General features: G+C 46.8%; 1 pseudogene; it reads left to right on the top strand.

The window, feature by feature from the left end:
• Window positions 1–19,273, top strand: part of LOC120991453 — a 30,322-nt pseudogene extending 11,049 nt beyond the window's left edge.
• The last annotated feature ends 2,622 nt before the right edge of the window (window positions 19,274–21,895 follow it).

The following is a 21,895-nucleotide window of genomic DNA, read 5'->3' as shown; positions in this document are numbered from 1 at the left end:
ACCCGAACATTTACGTAAAAGTTCGGGTTCGGCGCTTCTTGAAAGGCTGCACAGCAGCCAGTCAACAAGCGTCATACTACTTGCCCCAAAAGGCCATCACAGCCATGACTACTATTGGCATGGCTGTGATTGGCCAACTGCAGCATGTGACCAAGCCTCTATTTAAGCTGGAGTCACGTAGCGCCGCCCATCACTCTGCTCGGATTAGTGTAGGCATAGGCTGATGTGAGGGAGAGATCAGGGAGAAATCTTATGAAGAACTGCTTCTTTACTCAGTGATCTACAGCAAATGTGTTTTGTGGGTGCAGTGCACAATTGTTTTAAGCCTGCCCTGTGCCAACTACTACTGAAAACTATCTTTTTTTTTTTTTTTTTTTTTTTTTCCTTCAGTTAGTCAATATCCATACATAATCGGCAGCCATTTTATGCAACGATAGTGCACCAGCACAGGATATTTGCAAGTCCAGAAATACTGCTTTGAGACACGGGTTAAAAAAAATACTTTTTTTTCATATAGTGCACATCTAGGATTAGATGTGCATAAGTGAGTGTCACATTTAAGCCACAAATACGGCTTTTTGGTTACTGGGGTTATAAAAACCCTCTGATATACTGCACATTTGGGATTAGACGTGCATAAGTTACTGTGAAATTTAGGCCACAAATACCGCTGTCATATAGTTAAAAAAATAAATAAAATTGAGTGCAATACCCTACATTAGGGATTTTATTGGCGGTTAATTATTTTTAACAGACTTAACCACTTTTTACTTTGCTTAGTGAACGCTAACTATGAGGCAAACATCTAATAAGGGACATGGTCATGGTGTTGGTGGAGCCTCTGGTGCAGGGAGAGGATGTGGCCGTTCTGCCACAGCTACACGTCCTACTGAACCTACTACCTCAGGTCCCAGTAGCCGCGAGAATCTACAGCGATATTTGGTCGGGCCTAATGCCGTTCTAAGGATGGTAAGGCCTGAGCAAGTACAGGCGCTAGTCAATTGTGTGGCCGACAGTGGATCCAGCACGTTCACATTATCTCCCACCCAGTCTTCTGCAGAAAGCGCACAGGTGGCGCCTGAAACCCATGCCCATCAGTCTGTCACATCACCCCCGTGCATATCAGGGAACCTGTCTGAGCCTCTAGTCATGCAGCAGTCTCTTATGCTGTTTGAAGACTCTGCTGGCAGGGTTTACCAAGGGCATCCACCTAGCCATTCCCCAGGGGTGGAAGACGTATAAGTGGTTGTGCATCAGTGCTTTCTGTTTCCTGATGAGGACATGGGAATACCACCTCAGCACGTCTCGGATGATGACAAAACACAGGTGCCAACTGCCGCGTCTTTCTGCAGTGTGCAGATCGAAAAGCAGGTCAGGGAGGAAGACTGGGTGGAAGACTATGCAGGAGACGATGACGTCCTAGACCCCACATGGAATGAAGGTCGTGCCACTGACTTTCAAAGTTCGGAGGAAGAGGCAGTGGTGAGACCGAGCCAACAGCGTAGCAAAAGAGGGAGCAGGGTGCAAAAGCAGAGCAGCCGTCGCCAAAACAGTTCACCTTCTACTGGCCACCGTCACCAGGGACCGAGCACACCAAAGGCAGCTTCAAGGAGTTCCCTGGCATGGCACTTCACACAATGTGCTGATGACAAGACCCGAGTGGTTTGCACGCTGTGCCATCAGAGCCTGAACCGAGGCATTAACGTTCTGAACCTTAGCACAACCTACATGACCAGGCATCTACATGCGAGACACGGGCTGCAGTCGAGTAAGCACCTTCAAAACCAAGAAAGGGCTCAGGCCCCTCCTGCTCCCTCTTCTGCTGCTGCCTCGGCCTCTTCCCCCGCCTCTGGTGGAACATTGGCACCTGCCGCCCAGCAAACAGAGGATGTGCCACCAACAAAACCACCTCCGTCACCAAGCATCTCCACCATGTCACACGGAAGCGTTCAGCTCTCCATCTCACAAACCTTTGAGAGAAAGCGTAAATTCCCACCTAGCCACCCTCGATCCCTGGCCCTGAATGCCAGCATTTCTAAACTACTGGTCTTTGAAATGCTGTCATTCAGGCTGGTGGAGACGGAACAGCTTTAAACAGCTCATGTCGCTTGCTGTCCCACAGTACGTCGTTCCCAGCCGCCACTACTTCTCCAGGAGAGCCGTGCCTTTCCTGCACAACCAAGTATCGGATAAAATCCAGTGTGCACTGCGCAATGCCATCTGTGGCAAGGTCCACCTAACCACAGATACTGGCCATGCTTACTGGTCCACGTGACGCTATATCTCCCTAACTGCACACTGGGTAAATGTAGTGGCGGCTGGGCCCCAGGCGGAGAGCTGTTTGGCGCACGTCCTTCCGCTGCCAAGGATCGCAGGGCATCATTCTTTGCCTCCTGTTGCCTCCTCCTCTTCTACCACCTCCTCATCCGGTCAGCGATAGACCTTCACCACCAACTTCAGCACAGCCAGGGGTAAACGTCAGCAGGCCATTCTGAAACTCATATGTTTGGGGGACAGGCCCCACAACGCGCAGGAGTTGTGGCGGGGTATAGAACAACAGACCGACGAGTGGTTGCTGCCGGTGAGCCTCAAGCCCGGCCTGGTGGTGTGCGATAATGGGCGAAATCTCGTTGCAGCTCTGGGACTAGCCGGTTTGACGCACATTCCTTGCCTGGCGCATGTGCTGAATTTGGTGGTGCAGAAATTCATTCACAACTACCCCGACATGTCAGAGCTACTGCATAAAGTGCGGGCTGTCTTTGCGCGCTTCCGGCGTTCTCATCCTGCCGCCGCTCGGCTGTCTGCTCTACAGCGTAACTTCGGCCTTCCCGCTCACCGCCTCATATGCGACGTGCCCACCAGGTGGAACTTCACCTTGCACATGCTGGAGAGACATAGTGGAGTTTCAGCTGCAGCACGCACGGGTGAGTCGCACTGCGGAACCGCACCACTTAACCACCAATGACTGGGCCTCCATGCGAGACCTGTGTGCCCTGTTGCGCTGTTTCGAGCACTCCACCAACATGGCCAGTGGCGATGACGCCGTTATCAGCATTACAATACCACTTCTATGTGTCCTTGAGAAAACACTTAGGGTGATGATGGAAGAGGATGTGGCCCAGGACGAGGAGGAGGAAGAGGGGTCATCTCTAACACTTTCAGGCCAGTCTTTTAGAAGTGGCTCAGAAAGAGGATTTTTGCAACAGCAGAGGCCAGGGCCCACTACTGGAGGATGGAAATGAAGCATGTTCACAGCGGGGTGGCATCCAACGCAGCTCTGGCCCATCACTGATGCGTGGCTGGGGGGATACGAAGGACACAGACGATACACCTCCCACAGAGGACATCTTGTCCTTGCCTCTGGGCAGCCTGGCACACGAGTGACTACATGCTGCAGTGCCTGCGCAACGACAGCAGAGTTGCCCACATTTTAACGTGTGCTGACTACTGGGTGGCCACCCTGCTGGATCCCCGTTACAAAGGCAATGTGCCATCCTTAATTCCCTCACTGGAGCGTGATCGGAAGATGCGTGACTACAGGCGCACGCTGGTAGACCCGCTTCTGAGAGCATTCCCGACTGACGCCGGGGGACAAGTGGAAACACAAGACGAAGGCAGGGGAGGAGGAAGAGGTCGCCAACGCAGCTGTGTCAGCGCCAGCACCTCAGAAGGCAGGGTTAGCAAGGCTGACATGTGGAAAAGCTTTGTCACCTCGCAGCAACAACCGGCCCCAACTGCTGATATGGAGCGTGTTAGCAGGAGGCAGCATTTGAACAACATGGTGGAACAGTACCTGTGCACACGACTACACGAACTGACTGATGGTTCTGCCCCATTGAACTTCTGGGTCTCCAAATTGTCCACATGGCCAGAGCTTGCCCTGTATGCCTTGGAGGTGCTGGCCTGCCCTGCAGCCAGTGTACTCTCTGAACGTGTATTTAGCACGGCAGGACGTGTCATTAGAGACAGACGCAGCCGCCTGTCCACAGCCAACGTGGACAAGCTCACGTTCATTAAAATGAACCAGGCTTGGATCCCTCAGGACTTGTCTGTACCTTGCGCAGAATAGACAGTTCTAACAGCCTCAACCATCCATCCTTGTACTCAAGTGCACTAATTCCTTTTTTAATTTTTTATATGTCCCAATATTTTGGGGGATACCCCTATGTAAAAATGCAAAATGGCACACATCTGTGTTGGCTACCTATTCCTCCTTCACCGCCGCTTCCACCTAGACCGCCACGTGAGCCTACACGGCCACATCCACCCAATCACCATCTCCTCAACCTCTTCCTCCTACATCATTCCTAATTTTTATGTTTTTAAGGTCTTTTATGTTTTTTTAGTTCATTTCCCTATCCACATTGGTTTGCAGAGCATTTGCCATGCTCTTAAGTACATTTTGCTGCCCTCTAGCTGTTTCCAGGGCTATTTTAGAGCCATTTTAGTGGCCAAAAGTTCGGGTCCCCATTGACTTCAATGGGGTTTGGGTTCGGGGTCAAGTTCGGGTCCCAAACCCGAACTTTTTTTTTCAAGTTCGTCCGAACCTGCCGAACCCCAATGTCCAGGTGTCTGCTCAACTCTAGTTTTAGATAAAACATGACTTAAGATGAGAATAGAGAGAGTAGAGATAATTGAACTCATACAGTTTGAAATTAATTTGACCCATAACTTCTTAAAAATTAGGATTGAGACCTAATCTGAATTTTTGGAGATTTCTCATAAAGGGGGCATCCATTTTTCAGATCAGAAGACAGGAAAGATGGAGGATCACTAACCCCAGGTGACATGTGGAATATAGACTGGCAGATATTTGTTTAAAAAAAAATAAAGAAAACGGAAAATTAAGAAATCTGACAGTGCACTGTTTTAAATAAGCTATGTGTTACCCATAGGTATGTTGCTACTTTGACATTAATGGCGTCTTGGTGTTAAAGAGCTTGAATTGGAGTCTTAGGAGACCTCAAAATGTCATCTATAACTTGGCAGGGCAGTTGGGGCACTTTCAAATTTACTCAGAATCAAATCGGCTGAATCAAATTTCAATATCCACTCATTGCTATTAAAGAGTCATCTAGGTGGCTCCCTGGCATTCTTGCCCTACTTCTCACCCCCACCCTGATGCCAATTTCTTAACACCTTTGCTATAATGAAAGTGCTCATTGCCCATGGACCTTCTGCTGCTCCCCTCTTGCCTCTACCTGGTGCTGCTTAAGGCGATCGCCTCACCTTGCCTCATTGGTGGTGCACCCCTGGTCTTGCCCCATCCTGCCCAGCTAAATTGACAGGCCTTTCGCTATACACAAATAAGGAGAGACCTGTCAATCAAAGCCAGTCGGGTTGCTACCCAGAAGTCTCTTCTGTCTATTATATGTTGCAGAGTTTGAGTAAACCACAGTGCTCATAATTTGCGCAGCATAATTCTCCTGACAGGTTCCCTTTTAAGTATATCTAATATATGAAAATCTATAAATGATAAATGTACATAAATGCGTATAGGAGATGGTTACTAAAAACACAACTCTAAGGCCCCTTTCAGACTAGTGAGTTTTCCATACTGGTGCAATGCGTTCACTTCAAATTCAATTCATGCGTTCAAAGTGAATTGAACACATTGCACCCACAGTGAATCCTAACCCATTTATTTCTATGGGTCTGTGTACATGAATGTCAGTTCTGCATTAGGTGAAAACCGCAGCATGTTCTATATTCTGCATTTTTCACTCAGCCCTGGTCCTATAGAAGTGACATATGGCTTCCGTGAAAAAAGGCATTGCATCTGGATTGTTCTTCCTTTTTTTATTTTTTCCACACGTGTGAAAAATGCATCAAAACTGATAGCATCTGCGTGAAGAAAAAAAACGGAAGAACCACTGAACACAATTGCAGACAAAACCATCAAGTTTTTTTCCTGAACAAATCCGGACACAGGGAGATTTATCAAACTGGAGTAAAGTAGAACTGGCTTAGTTGCCCATAGCAACCAATCAGATTCCACCTTTCATTTTCCAATGGAGCTGTGAAAAATGAAAGGTGGAATCTGGTTGCTATGGTCAACTAAACCAGTTCTACTTTACACCAGTTTGATAAATCTCCCCCACAATCCGTATCGTTCGTGTGAAAGAGGCCTTATGTAGACTGTGTAATGAGTTAATTTTAGTTCTAGTTCTAAAAAAAAGTCAAAAAATTAACAAGCCTTCAATTTCTATGTTGCAGGTGATAATATGACAGGTAGGCAGGTGATGCAAGCGGCAGCCAAACATATGACCCCTGTATCTTTGGTCCTCGGAGGAAAAAACCCTTGCTATGTGGACAAGTCATGTGATCTTGCAGTGGCTGCTCATAGAATTGCCTGGGCAAGGTTTATTAATGCAGGCCAAAATTCACTGGCTCCGGAATATATTCTTTGCCATTTGGATATTCGAGATGCCTTAATCCATCAGCTGGAAATGTGCATTCATGAATTTTATGGCAAAAATCCTCGCGATTCTCAGCACTATGGGCGCATGGCAAGTTTGGACCAATACAGAAGAGTTAAGGATTTTCTGTCCTGTGGTCAAGTGATCATTGGAGGACAGACTGATGACAGTGAGCGATATATTGGTAAGTACGGGGCCGTGATATGTATATTGAATAAAGACTTAAAGGGGTCACCTCCAATAATTAGATGCTGGTCCCAGAAACTATACAGTGGACTAAAGCCTCATGCAGACGCCTGTGGAACACTGTCCGTGGGATACTGGACTGGCATTGCAGGAGCGCATGGCGTCATTGGTAGCAACCAATGACGCCGTGCGCTCCTGCAATGTCAGTTCGGTATCTCACGGACTGTATTCCATGGACGTCTGCATGAGGCTTTAGGCATAAGCAGATGACTCTCTCCGTTGTGTAGTGACTGCAGTCTGCAGATCAGATCTCATTCATGAAAATCCCTTTAAAACAGCCATAAAGGAAAAGATATTTATGACTTATCCCCAGGATAGGTCAGGTGTTGTGTGCGACACCCGGGACCCCAGCTGATCAGCTGTTAGACGAGGCCTTGAGCACCGCAGTCTCTTCCTAGGCCAGTGACATCATTGTACATTGGTCACATGGCTTTGTTGCATCTCAGCCCTATTCAAGTCAATGGGGCATAGCTGCAATACCAAGCACTACCACTATATGATGTGCTGCTCTGTCCTTGGAAAGCTGCCGGGAGCACAGCATCTCCCTGTAACAGCTGATCGGCGGGGATGCCGGGGGACTTGCACCCCCGCTGATATGATTATGATGATTTATCTTTCTCAGTAGAAGTCATCATTATCGTTTCCAGGATAACCCCTTTAACTTCTAAAAACAGAGCAATCTAATGGCACTTTTTGAAGACCTAATCCATACTGCTCAACCTTCTAGAGCCTTGCAATGCGGGTCTCAGTGGCAATCGCAATGGATTCCTGTTTTTTTTTTTTTTAAATAAAATATAAAAATGCAGTTTTTTCCTGTGTCCTTGAAGAAAAAAATGTTTCTGTGATTTTTATTTTTTTGAGGTTGTTGGTAATTAGGGATGAGTGAATTGACTTTGGATAAAACATCCAATGTCAATTTGCATAAAACTTTGTTTCGCGAGACTTCGGGTAATAACTTCATAAATTGCTTTATACTGTAAACAAAACACTTCCCGAACTCTGGTTCGGTTCCAAGTAAATTGTGGTTTCCATTGCAATAAATGTCCCACTACCTATTGACACAGATTACAATCCATGCTGAAAACAAAAAATCTGCTGCGGATTTCCTATTGAATTCAATGGGAGACAGAGATTTTGGCATGGAATAGGCCCTGAAATCCGTATGAAGATTGTAGTGAACATACCTTTTTATATATTTGTATCCTCTGTTGTTCAGCCCCAACAGTTCTGATTGATGTGAATGAATCAGATCCAATTATGAAACAAGAAATTCTTGGACCAGTCCTCCCCATCTTGACCATCGAATCTTTGGAAAAGGCCATTCAGTTCATCAACAAGAAGGATAGACCTTTAGCTGTATACGTCTACTCTAATAACACACAGGTAATTCTGCATAAAGATGCAGTCTAAGGGTATATTCACATGACTTTGAATACACATTTGAAAAAAAAGTTTTTTGGTGCGGTTTTTCAGTTTTCCATTAATTTCAGTGGCGCTGATTTTTCTCATTGGGGTACACAGGAACTGTGGGTATAGCGATGTCCTCCAGGTGTTGACACTAGATAAAGCTGTTAGCTCCTCCCCTGGCAGCTATACCGCCTCCAGCCTGGAGAGAGCTTCAGTTTTTTCTAGTGTCAATAGGAGGCAAGACCTCCTGAAGATTTATTTTAGTTTATTTTTTTCTCTTTTTAGGTGGGAAACAGTGGTCGCCTCGCCTCCCTGTTCTCCTGGGGAACACGCCAGCGTTGGTCCGCCACGCTGCCTCCTCCCCCCACCAGAAGACTAGGTGGACTAGGGCAGCCCAGCTCCCCTGCAATTTCGCCAGCCAAGGGGTCCCCTAGGTCCGACATAGAAAAGACCCTCCCGCCATGCCAGACTCCTGCCTAGCTGTTCCCCTCCCCCAGTAGCCAGCTGAGAACCGCCCCTGGTATTCTTGCACTTAACCCTTCCTGGCCAGCCACTTCTTTTAGGGTGGCGCCGGGTTAGAGGCAGTGCAGTTGTATGTATGTATATATATATATATATATATATATATATATATATATATTTACACATTTAATACGCACCCCGGCTCCTCAGCACACATCATACAGAGGAGGAGCTAAACCGTGCGGTACCAATCTGGGCCCGTGCCCTGTCCCGGTCACAGGAGGACCTTTCATAGTCCCAATCCGCCCTACACGGTCGCTTAATTGATAATTCTGCATCCACCTGCGCAATACAGGGACCCCTGAAGGATTCCCAATATGCCCCTCGGGGACGTTTGGGTGACAATCCTCCACCTGCGCAATCAAGGAGGACCTCTGACATTCCCAATCCACTCTCCTGGGTCATTTGGTTGATAATTCTCCACCTGCGCAATTCAATAGAAGACCCCTGACTTCCCAATCCACCCTCCTGGGTCGTTTGGTTAATAATTCTCCGCCTGCGCAGGGATCACTGATTTACAGGACCTTTGACCATCCCAATCCACGCTTCGGGGCCGTTCGGTTGATAATGTACCACCTGCGCAATCCAGTGGAGGGACCTCTAGAAGTTCCCATTCCACCCCCTGGGTAGTTTGGTTGATAAGTCCTCACCTGCGCAGTCCGCGACTGCCAGGGGCGTGGTTCTGACGGATAGACCTACGTGCAAGCGGACCACAGCAGGACATCTTTTCTCTTCAAAATCTCGCACCCCCACCCTTCCTTCCTGGGTCACACTCAGACAAACAGACGTTAATCCGAAGTGATCTCCCAAGTTTACGTCCACGGTGGCCAGCAGTACTTGTCGTATGCATTGCCCCCTTCTATAGGCGGAGTAATTGCAATACAGTACTTGCCTTATACAAACATCCACCTATGGCAGGGGACAAAGTACAATAACACTGTTTTCTGTGCCGGGCGTATACATTCCCCCTCCCGTAGGTGGCAGAATTGCATCTCCACTGGGTTCAGTACCTGCCGTACGCATTAGCCCATAGTGCATAGGTGGTGGGATGACCTTATCACTGGTTACTTTGTGTACTGTATGAATTGGCCCCTTAGGTGCAATAATTGCACTCCCTCGGGGTACAGGACTCGCCATATGCCCTAGTTCTCGCCGTGGGCATTACCCCCCCCCCCCCCCCCCCTTTATAGGGGAGTATTTCCCTACCACTGGCTTCAGTACTTGTCGTATGCATTCCACCTTCCATAGGTAGCGGAATTGCACATGGTCCCGACTGTCGCGCTCTCCCTCGCCATAGGCGGAGTGTTGCACTTCACCGTGCTTCCAGCTACATTTCCCCCTTCCACAAGTGGTCCACTAGCGGGGAATACCTAAACTCCTCGGGATGCTGCAATTCAACTATGCCACGGCTGCGTGCCTTCGCTTATTACACAAGGGGGCGTGGCAACAGTCAGTACCCGCGGGTGCGCGGTACTCTTACTCTAGTGGTATATGGGTGCTGCCAGTGGATACTGTGGCTATTCCTTCTTTCTTTTGGCGCTTGTTTTGGACATGCTTAGAACATCCTCTGTCTTCTCAGGGGGTTGCTTAGCAACACTTGTGTCCTAGAAGACCCCCCATCTCCATGGGCCTCCACCGTTCCAGTCGGTCATAATATTGTCCGCATCAATGAGTAGTGCGTACACCATTGCACATCTATGGTGAGTACGTTCCAGCGAGTCGAGTGTTTCACTGACTCTGTATTCTCTATCCATCACTCCTCCTTCTCTGAGGAAGTGGTTCTGCTGGCACTCTGGTTAGCTTCTACAGCGTGTCCCCCCCCCCCCCCCCCCACACAGGTGCAGTTTTTCGCTAATGCTCGAGTTCGTAGTCGCTGCAGTGGGACATCCCCCTCAGGTAGGTCCTACTCTGACACTAGCTTGGCAGTTCCTCTTGTTCAGCGCCCTTCCAGGTAGAGTTTTTACTGTGGCTCTACTTCACTGGGGCGGTATAGTACATGGCTTCTACAGATAGTCTCAGGCCCCCCTCACTTGCGCTGACGTGGCTAGCACTGACTCCTACTGTGGGAGTGGTATTTGCGTTACCACTACATTCTTCAGTTTTTTACTGCACAGCTCATTTGTCAGGTGGTGGGCTCTTCTAGCACTGAATTCGGTGGCCCCTCCGCTGTTGCGGTATGGGGCTAGCAGAAGTGTGACTCCTCTCGCCTGGCTTTCTCCTCAGGCGGAGTTTTTTTGGCGCAGCCACTTAATCCTTGGCTTCTTCTGTATAGCGCCGGTCTCAGGTGGGGAATGGGCTTCAGTCCTAGCCTATTTCTCTCCTGTCTTTTCCTCTGGCTCATGGTTCATAGCCACCCCGCAAGTCTTGGTAGCTCCTATATTACTACCTCCTCTCATCTTCTTTGCACGGAGTATTAGTTTTGTGGCACTCCGGTCCTGACTGGTGGGCTGTTGCGTCCACCACATCCCCCCCCCCCCCCCCTCCTCCAGGGAATCCTTCCATTGCTCCTGGGTGTGCTAACTGTATCTACACAACAGATTCCCACCTTTCTCTCCCGAGCAAGAGATCCAAATACATGCGGCGTGGATGCCCTGATGTCTCCTTGACAGGAGTTCTCCCCCCTTACGTGTTTTTCCCCTTCCCCCTCCTACCCAGAGTTCTTCGGAAGATCAGGATGGAGGACAACTGACTATCCTATTCGATCCGGATTGGCCCCATCATGCATGGTACGCTGGCCTCGTTCTCCTTCTAGGAGACGTCCCTCGGTCACTGCCACTTAAACGAAGAGACCTTAAATGCTGATGGAAGACCTGACCCTGTGAAAGAAGGTAGTTTGACGGTGTGGCCATTGACACTGCAAATTCTAACACGCAGAGGGTTTTTGACGGATGTCATCCGCACTATGTTCAGGCCAGGAAGCCTGCATCGTCCAGGAACTATTTCGAGACCGGAAGGTCCTTCCTGGGTTCTGTAAGATCCGAAATATTCCACCACTTAGTTTTTTCTCTCCCCACGGTCCTGTCCTTTCTACAATCAGGGTTGGACCTTGGTCTGGCCCTTGGTTCTCTGAAGGGTCACGTGTCTGCGCTTCTATTCTTTTCCAGCGCCCTCTGGCCCCCTTGGGGCCTGTAAGGACCTTTTTTCCTCTGTACTGTCCTCCTTTACCGCATTGGGGTCTGAATTTAGTCCCCTCAGCGCTCCAGGCTTCCCCCCCCCCCCCCCCCCCTGGAGACCTTACGGGAGATTTCTCGGACTCCGGTCCTGGAAGGTAGTTTTTCTGGTCGCTATTGCTTCCATCAGACGGGTGTCTGAGTTGGCGCTCTCTTGCAGAGAACCTTTCCTGGTTATTTATAGTGACGGGGTGGTTTGCCGGCCTGTCCTTTTTCTTTCTTCCGAATGTGGTCTCTGACTTCCATATTAACAAGGAAATTGTCCTTCCCTCAATGTGCCCATCTCCTTCACACCCTAGGGAAAGGAGTTACACCATTTGGATCTTGTCAGAGCTCTGAAGATCTATTTAGCAGCCTCCAGTCCCATCCGCTGTACGGATCCTCTTTTTGTCATTCCGGAGGGTCCTCGAAAGGGATTGGCGGCTTCCAAGGTGGCAATCTCACGCTAAATTCGGTCTACGATTACTGAAGCATACCGTGCCCGAGGCAGTGTTCCGCTCTTCGGTGTCACGGCTCACTCCACCAGAGCGGCGGGCGCATCTTGGGTTTGGAGGAATCGCGCTTCGGCTGCACAGTTGTTTAAGGCGGTGACTTGGTCCTCCTTACACACGTTCACAAAATTTACCAGGTGCATACTTATGGCAGTGTGGTCTTGCAGGCGACAGTTCTTAGATGCCTGCAGGGATGCTTGCTTCCATGGGTCTGTGGTTTTTCCCTCCCTGTGGACTGCTTTTGGACATCCCACGGTTCCTGTGTCCCCCAAGGAATATGAGCGATAAAAGGAGATTTTTGTATAACTTGCCAGTAAAATCTCTTTCTCGCTCTTCATTGGGGGACACAGCACCCACCCAGTATTGTTGTTCGACCACAGTTGTAGCTGTTGCTGGTTAGAACCCCGTTGGGTCTTTTGGCATGGTTGGTGTTCCATGTTTTTTCTTTAGTTGGCTTGCTTCTCCTACTGCTTGTACACAAACTGAAGCTCTCTCTCCAGGCTGGAGGGGGTATAGCTGCCAGGGGAGGAGCTAACAGCTCTTACTAGTGTCAACGCCTTCTAGAGGGCATAGTTATACCCACGGTTCCTGTGTCCCCCAATGAAGAGCGAGAAAGATTTTACTGGTAAGTTTGTACAAAAATCTTTTTTTTTTTTTTTTTTTTTTTTTTTTTTTCCAACGTAGGAAAAATAAATCAAGTTCTACCTCCCTCTGAAATGAATGGGAGGCTTTTTAGAGGCGTTTTGAAAAACAGTGGCAAAAAAACATTGCGTGAACTGGTGCGACACCCAGGGCCGCTGATAGGCCAGTACAGCTGGCCCAGTTGTACCGGGCCCGGCTGGCAGGGGGGCCCGGGCTGCCGACTCCCGAGCCATTTTAATTTTTTTGCTGTCAGTGGGCTGGCTCCAGTAACAGCAGGCAGTGTGGGGGCGGCGCTCACTCACTGACGTCACACGCCTGCTCCTCCCACTAGGCGGCGCAGGCGCGTGACGTCAGTGAGTGAGCGCTGCCGCCCGCACTTGTTACTGGAGGCTGGAGGGTGGAGGGAGGAGGCAGGAGCTGAATGTAAGGTAGTATTTTAGTAAAGAGATGAGCGCTGTGCCTGTGCTAAAATTAAAGTTACTGTCTGCAGCCTGCACGGCTGCACCGATTTATTAATGTATACTACTGTGAGTGGCGGGGGGGGATCTATATGGATGACGTCATGACGGCACTGTTATAGGGAGGGCGGGGGATCCGTGGATGGCACTGTTATGGGGGGGGGGGTCTGTCATGTGGATGACACTTATGGGGGGGGGCCGGGGGGTCTGTGGATGACACTTATGGGGGGGGATCTGTGGATGGCACCATTATGGAAGGGGATCTGTGGATGACACTGTTATGGGGGGGATCTGTGGATGACTGTTATGGGGGGGATCTGTGGATGGCACTGTTATGGAGGGTATCTGTGGATGACACATAGCATAGGATGCTATATACGGTATGTGTCATCCACAGATCCCCCTCTATAACAGTGCCATCCACAGATCCCCCCCATAACAGTGCCATCCACAGATCCCCCCCCATAACAGTGCCATCCACAGATCCCCTCCATAACAGTGCCATCCACAGATCCCCTCCATAACAGTGCCATCCACAGATCCCCTCCATAACAGTGCCATCCACAGATCCTCTCCATAACAGTGCCATCCACAGATCCCCCCCATAACAGTGCCATCCACAGATCCCCCCCATAAGTGCCATCCACAGATCCCCTCCATAACAGTGCCATCCACAGATCCCCTCCATAACAGTGCCATCCACAGATCCCCTCCATAACAGTGCCATCCACAGATCCCCTCCATAACAGTGCCATCCACAGATCCCCTCCATAACAGTGCCATCCACAGATCCCCTCCATAACAGTGCCATCCACAGATCCTCTCCATAACAGTGCCATCCACAGATCCCCTCCATAACAGTGCCATTCACAGATCCCCTCCATAACAGCGCCATTCACAGACGACCCCCCAGCGCCATAAATATCACTTGTAGACAAATCTGCATGTTGTTTCAAGGCGGCGTCTGGGGAGGGGCCAAGGGCGGGGCCAGGGGTGTGGCTGAAGGAGGGATCAGGGGGTGGAGCTGAAGGGGGCCCCGTCATGTATGCTGTACGGGGCCCCATGATTTCTATCAGCGGCCCTGGCGACACCATAGACTATAATTATAAAAATTGTCACGCGACAAACGTTGTTGTGTAGCCCTAGCCTAATAGGTGAAATCTACAACAGTATTTGCATATAGTTTGGATTTTAAAGGGAACCTGTCACATGAAAGTGCAGTCTGATCTGCAGGCAGCATGTTGTAGAGCAGGGGGAACTGAGCAGATTAATATATGGTTTCCTGGGAAGTTGTCATGTGGGTAAAAAAAAATGCATTTTTTTTCCCCAATGACTTTTTTGCTCTGTTAAAATGTCAGAGAAAAATTGTATAAAATTTCACAGTAAACTACAAAAAATTGTATAACAAAAAGCTTACTGTTTTCTTTAACAAAAAAAAAAGGTGGGAAGGAAGCTTTGGCCCCTTTCAAAAGAATATTTCCTTCCAGGTGCTGTTTGATTCAATTGAGTAGGTATCTCCACATAAGTGATTTTCGTACAGATTGTTGCGGTGATGAGAAAATTGTGCCATGCACTATCCTGCTTTGACTTCCCCAATGATTCATTGGAATTAATGGGTCTGCAAGAAACTGACGCCATCAGTGTACAGCCTTGTTTAAAGACTCGCAGGCAGGAACGTTTCCTATTGTGTGCCTGAAAGGGGCCTTGGTATGATTACCTACTAAGCCCTGTCAGCAGTTTTATAGGGTTAAAACTGCTGATAGATTCCCCTTTAACTATTAAATATGTAATGTAGAATAAGTAGCTGCCCATACCTGCTAATTGTACCGCTATAAGCAGAATTGCTTCTGTAGAGAATAAGATTTATGACATCCACAACACACTGCTGAATCCATTGTCTGACAGACACAAGTGGTGTCTGATAAACTCCACTGACTTCTAATAGGGTCTATTGGGTCCTGCCAAAGCGTAATTTTATAAATGAGGATATCTGTGGTAGGGGCTCCTAATGGAGCCTCTGATGCAGGTATGAACATGGCATCGAAGTCCTTTAGCATGGACCGATATAGCAAGCAATTATGAAGAATGAACTAAACCTTCCCAAAATTGCCTGTCTGAGATGAGCGGCACATTTACATGCAGCAATCACCTCTGCTCTGTGGGGATGAGTGATCGCTTGTCCTCATAGAAAATCGCTGTTTAGACAGTACAACCTGCTGCACAGAAATGATACATTTTTGGTGCCAGCACAATGACACTATCACCTGGTGAATGAGGGTGTGCTTGTTCATCGGGTGATTGCTGGCACCTATGACATGGGTCCAATACCGGGAACAAGCGTTTCTACAAACACTCATGCCTGACAATCTACCTGATTTATCTGTCTTTTTTTTTTTTTATTAATTATTATTATTATTTTTTATTATTATTATTATTATTATTATTATTATTATTATTAGTCCATGCAAGGGGTGAGTGGACAAATCAGTTGGTAGAAAACCATAGCCTTTAAAAAAAAAAAGGGCCTCATTTATCAAAACTGTCTAATAGGAAAACTTAGTTGTCCATGGCAACCAATCAGAGCTCACGTTTCATTTTTTCAGAACACTTTAGGACATGAAATACAAGCTCTAATTGGTTGATATGGGCAACTGAGTTTTCCAGTTAGTTTTGGTAAATGAAGCCCACTGATTGGAAGCATAAAGTCAGGCCTCTCATTAACGATTTAGCATGGTATAAAATAATTGTAAGATTATGAACTGGCATGTCTTTGCACTTTGTATTTCATGTATGTCCTTCTGCCTGTAGGTCATTTCAGAAGTTATGTGCAATACCTCTAGTGGCAGCTTCTGTTCAAATGACAGTATGGTCCAAAGTCTGTACACAAGACTGCCTTGTGGGGGTGTAGGTGAGTATACACTATTAAAAGGATTTTCCAAGACTTTATAACTGATGAGCTATCCTCTGGATAGGTCCTCAGTATCTGATCGGTGGGGGGCAGACACCCAGGACCCCCGTTGATCAGCTGTTTGAGAAGGCACTGGCACTCCTGTCAGAGCTGCGGCCTTCTCCGTGATCACCAAGCACAGCGCCGTATACTGCATTGCGGCTGTGCTTGGTATCTATGGTGCTGAGCTGCTCCTAGGCCACGTGACCGATGACCGTGTTATCACTGGACTAGGAAAAGCTGAGAAGGCCGTGGCACTACTGCGAACGGATTGACCTATCCAGAAAAGTCTCAGAAAAACCCCTTTAAAACTGCTGCATGTTCCAAGCAAATTTGTTAATTGTGCAGTTATGGTCCCACAGAAAGTCAAATGTGAGCAGGTATGGGTCCAATTTAGCTCAAGGAGTGGCTATTAGACACTCTATTAGAATATCTTTCTGAATATATAGTGTGTAACAGCACTGTTCGATATTTGCTTCCTATATGAGTTTCCTGCCCCCCCCCCCCCCCCCCTTGCTAGATTGTACAGAGCTGTAGCTAGGCATTATATTATAAAATGTCCATTGGGAATGCATTGAATAGCTTGAGAACTGCTGAAGCTATTTAATCGCTAGAGATTAAAGGCGTATCTGGTTTTATGAAGTTTTCTCCTATCCACAGAACAGAGGATAACTATTAGATCGATGAGGAGCCTACTGCTGGGATCCCATACCCTAATGAGCCCCCTCAATGAACTGAGCAGGCGGTCAGGCTGCAGTTCCATTCATTTCTATGGACGTTCTAGATATAGCAGAGCACTGTTTTATGCGGTCTCTGAAACTCCCATAGAAATTAATGCAGCAGCCCTTCACATGTCCGACGAGCTGCTCCATTCATTTCGAGGGGGGGCTCCACTGGGTACAAGATCCCTATTTTTAAAATTGATGGATAGGGGATAACTTCTCAAAACCGGAATACCCCTGTCACCGTAGAGGAATCGCTGCTTAAAGAAAGTAGTTGGAAATTGCTCTGAAATCCCAGCATGTACGAATTTAAATAAAAATATACCTAGCACTTATTCAGCAATACTTGCTGGTATGTGTTTTTTTTTTTTTTTTTTTTTAAAGCTACTCAATGCATTCTCTATGAACAGTGATTTTTATTTTTATTTTTTGTGACCAAATCTAGTGGAGACAGCATAAAGAATAGCAGAAAAAGCAAGTTTAAGGCCTCACTCCCACTTCAGTGATTGTGAGCCAAAACCAGAAGTGGAGCCTACGATGCTCTGTTGATCTGCACCAGCTTTTGGCTTACAAAAACTGATTGAAATCACTGACGTGTGAACTAGGCCTAAGTGTGAATTAGGCCTAAATAGCTGCAAAACAGATACTGGCTGTGTGCATTCTGTATTTTACAGAATGTCCAGCCCATAATAGAACAGTCCTAGCCTGCGTAATGCAGACAATAGAACATGTTCTATATTTTTGTGGATGCCTTGGAACAGACACCGTGTGCTGTCCACATCTTTTGTGGCCCAATTAATGTGAATGGGTCCGCATCCAAGCTGCAAAAAAAATGCGGATTGGATGCAGACAAAATAAGTTCATGTGCATGAGACCTAAGGTTTGGGCTACACTGCATTCTTGGGTGAGACAGGTGTTGTGCAAGCCAGCAATAGAAATAAATGAGGTTGCAGCTCAACGCTATTTTTTGCCGCGATCTCAGAATCACAAAATATCTAGCAGGGTTGTGTTTTTTGCACGGAAGGCACAGCAGCATTTGTCAGTGATCCGCACTTCTGCATGCATCTGCTTGGCTTTTGCAGCATGTGGAGTACGGATTCATAGAAATTATTATATAGGATCCGTAGTCAATGCTGCAAAAGCAGAGCTGATGCAAGTGAAAGGTGCAGATCGCTCTAAGCGCCGCTGCACCTTCTGCACTTTGTGGGAAAATGAAGGTACCCTTTAAGGCATTAAAAAGAAAAATGTCTGCCCCTTTTTTTTATTTTTATTTTTTAATAAAAGGGTCCCTAAAAGAAAGTTTGAGGTACTTTTTGTTGTGTTGGTAAAGCCAGCCTAAAGCCTGTATTACACCAGCCGATTATTCGGCAGATTATCGCTAACTAGTGTTCGTAGTAACGCTCGTTTGCGATCATCTAGCAGTGTAATACTGCCGCCGATTCATCGGACAATCCATATCTTTTGACAGGTTAAAAAATCCTCGTTTGTTGGCGGCAGATCGTGGTGTCTAATCTCGACCTGCTATCGGGAAACAATTATTCAGTATAGGGAAGAGCGATGGTATAACGATCACTCCTTCCTGTACTGAGCTAGCGAGCAGACAATTGTTGGGAAGGAACACTTCCTTCCCGACATTCGCCGGCAGAATCGGGCTGTGTAATACTGCTAGGCCAACTAAAGGCTGTATTTGTAAGTAAATGTTATTTAACCATTGTCGGGGGCTTTTGTCTGATATATTTAAACTGATATGTAGTTACCATTGACCTCCTATCATTTGTCCTAGGAAACAGTGGTGTAGGAGTATATGGTGGGAAGTTCAGCTTTGATGCCTTCTCTCACAGCCGTGCCTGTCTCCTGCGCAACACTTCCATTGAGTGTGTCACTTACCTGCGCTATCCTCCCTATGCTGAGAAGCAGCTGCGTCTCATGCAGTGGGCCACATCTATCTCCAGAACAAACTGGTGTCGCATATCGTAAAGACGTTTTATAACCTTTGTTTGGAGAGCTGCATTCGATGTCCTGTGCAGGCATATGAATGTTTCTGCTTTCAATATGGATGTGAAACTTGTGTCCTACAGCCAAGATCATTTAGTCTTGGCAATGTGATTATAGTATAAATTATTTTAAATGCAGTGCATATGCGTGGGGAAATATTAACCCTATAGCTGTGTACCTTTTTTCACTGGTATGCACTAATGTTTAGGAGATCAGTATCTTGTCACCAGATACTTTTAAAACCATTAATTTGGCATTAAAAAGAGAAACGTTGAAAAATGGCAGCTACTTCAAAGCTTTGCGTTTTTGTATGTATTTTAATAAAATTAAATTGATATGGAATTGATATCTATATGCAAAGGTTTCCGTGTCACAGTTCAACTTTCTGCATCTGTAGTTATACATGGTGGTCAGATTACAGTTTATAGGAATTGGTTCTATTTTCAGTCCTTGTATTCAGAAAAAAATGGAATGCCACACTCCCAGACAATGACAGTAACTTTAATATCATGATGGAATGAAAAGTGTTACTGTAATTGGGAATTAAAGACTACTTTATTTCTTAGCTAGTTATATTTGTGATAGATTTCTAGGTCTGCCTAGAACGCAGAATGTCCTGATATATTTGCAAAGGGATTTATTCAGATAATGTGTTCTTGATGTAACAGGTCCTGCTTCAAAATGCCAGTCTTGTAAGGCCTCCTGCACACAACTGTAGGTGTCCTGTTGCCGTATTGCGGATCCACAATACACGGGCACTATTCTATGTGCATTCCGCATCACTGATGCGGACCCATTCACTTCAATAGGTCCGCAAATCCGGAGATGTGAAACGGAAGCCCTACAGAGTGCTTCCGTGGGGTTTCGTCCTGTACTTCCGTTCCGCAAAGAGAACATGTTCTATCTTTTTGCGCAATGGCCGGATTGCGGACCCATTAAAGAGAATGGGTCCACGATGCGCTGCGGCTGCCCCACAGCCGGTGTTCGTGCATTGTGGCCTGCATTTTGCGTGCCGTAGCACAGCCACGGGCGCGCATGTTCGTGTGCAGGAGGCCTAAGTCTGAACATCCTATACTTCAAAGAGAAAAATATTCTTCAAGTTGCCTTGTGTAGCCTGATCTGTACCCATGAACTATGTCTGGTCTCCTCACTCCAAGCTTGATCCACTGTCCATGGCATAATTATAAATCTCTCATGGGTACATTCGAGTGTACACTGTCTCAGACCGGCCTTCTGTCTTGGCTGCTGTGAAAAGGTAATCGCTTAATTGGCAAAATAATAAAAACTATATCTATGCACCTATTACACACAGATATAAGATTAATAGCATCAGCTTAAGCTATGTTCAAAAACTCTGTTCCCCCCCATTGTAATGATTCCTCTGAGCAAACTTTTAACAGCTAATTAAAATGGACCTCTAGCATAATTAACGTAGTCATCCCATGAAAAATGATCACCTATCCACAAGATAGGTGATAAGGATGTCAGACTGCTAGCACCAGCGATTATGAGAATGCAGGTATGTCCACTGTTTCTTTCACTTCTGAGCGAGCTCTTCTTTGTCATCCCCTAGAAGTGAAAGATGTAGTGGGGAACTGACATGCACACTACCACTCAATTCTGATAAGGGAACACTGTTTCTTGGCATTGACAGGGGGATGGGGTGTCTGTTGTTTAACACCTATGGTGTGGGAAAGCAGCGTTTCCCCATTATCTATCAATGGAAAAACAGCCAGCAGCACTCCAAATTGACAAAAGAAAAGTGTGGTTTATTGGACCCAAAGTCAAGCGACGTTTCAACAGCTTGTTGCTGTCTTTATCAAGCATAGTGCACATGTGTTACAGACATGCTTTAAATAGGGACATCAATTCACAATAACTTAACATCAATTGAAGAGTATATGATCAAAATACAGAAATTAAGTGATACATGTGGTTAAAAAGATTACATATAGCAAACTGCAAAAATCTGGCAAATACAGTGCATCAAAAAAATATAAAACATTAATACAGCATCTTATGTTTACTGTGAGAGATCTTAATGAGTGCAAGTGATTACCCTAATAGAGTGAATTAAAAACTCACTGTCCAGTGGGTAACTGTATGCAGCATAGATCGTGCTCCGTGGCGTCCCCATTCACTAACCGCGCATGCGCGAGAGAGACAAGTCTCGCGATTACTCCGGCGTCTAGAGACTGAATAGCAGCCACAACCAAGATGGCCGAAACGGCCTCACACGTATTATGCGCATGTCCAGACGGTAATAGGTGCCGCCCAACAGTCACTATGTAAACGTAGTCATGGGAATGAATAACAACAAATCCATGGATCCTGATTCTATCAATATAGTGTTTAATCGCAGGGTCTAGGACACTGTCACCCGCCGATCCACATGGCAAAGCATGCATGACCTCTGGGCACAGCGTCTTATCAACCCATTACTTTGGCTGTAGGAAAACAATATACAAGGTAGAGAGAGGGTGTCACCCAACAATGATAGATCATGTTAATGAGCCATCAGTGTAAATTAAGGAGGAAATTGGCGTCGCCAGGATGTCCCCGCGAACCGCCATCAATCCCCCATAGGGGTGCATCGCTCTCCCACCCATACATTTAGATATCTGAGCCAGGTCAGTATAAAAAGATAACAATGATGATCCAGGTGCCATGGAAAAATAAATAGAAATGAATACATATATAGACTGTATAGGTAGGCATCCAGTACAATGTGGACTAAATTCCGCATAAATAATACATCAATGATCAAAGTGTGTAGTGAGCGGATAAAGTGAACAAAACTTGGGTAGCCAACTGGAACCGCGCTATACAACGCATCATACAGCACCTCAATCATGGCAGTAAGGATAGAGCGAATC

Source organism: Bufo bufo, chromosome 2, assembly GCF_905171765.1.
Source record: "Bufo bufo chromosome 2, aBufBuf1.1, whole genome shotgun sequence".
Lineage (NCBI taxonomy): Eukaryota > Metazoa > Chordata > Amphibia > Anura > Bufonidae > Bufo > Bufo bufo.
Note: the sequence above shows the minus strand (reverse complement) of the source record. Positions and strands in the feature narration are given on the sequence as shown.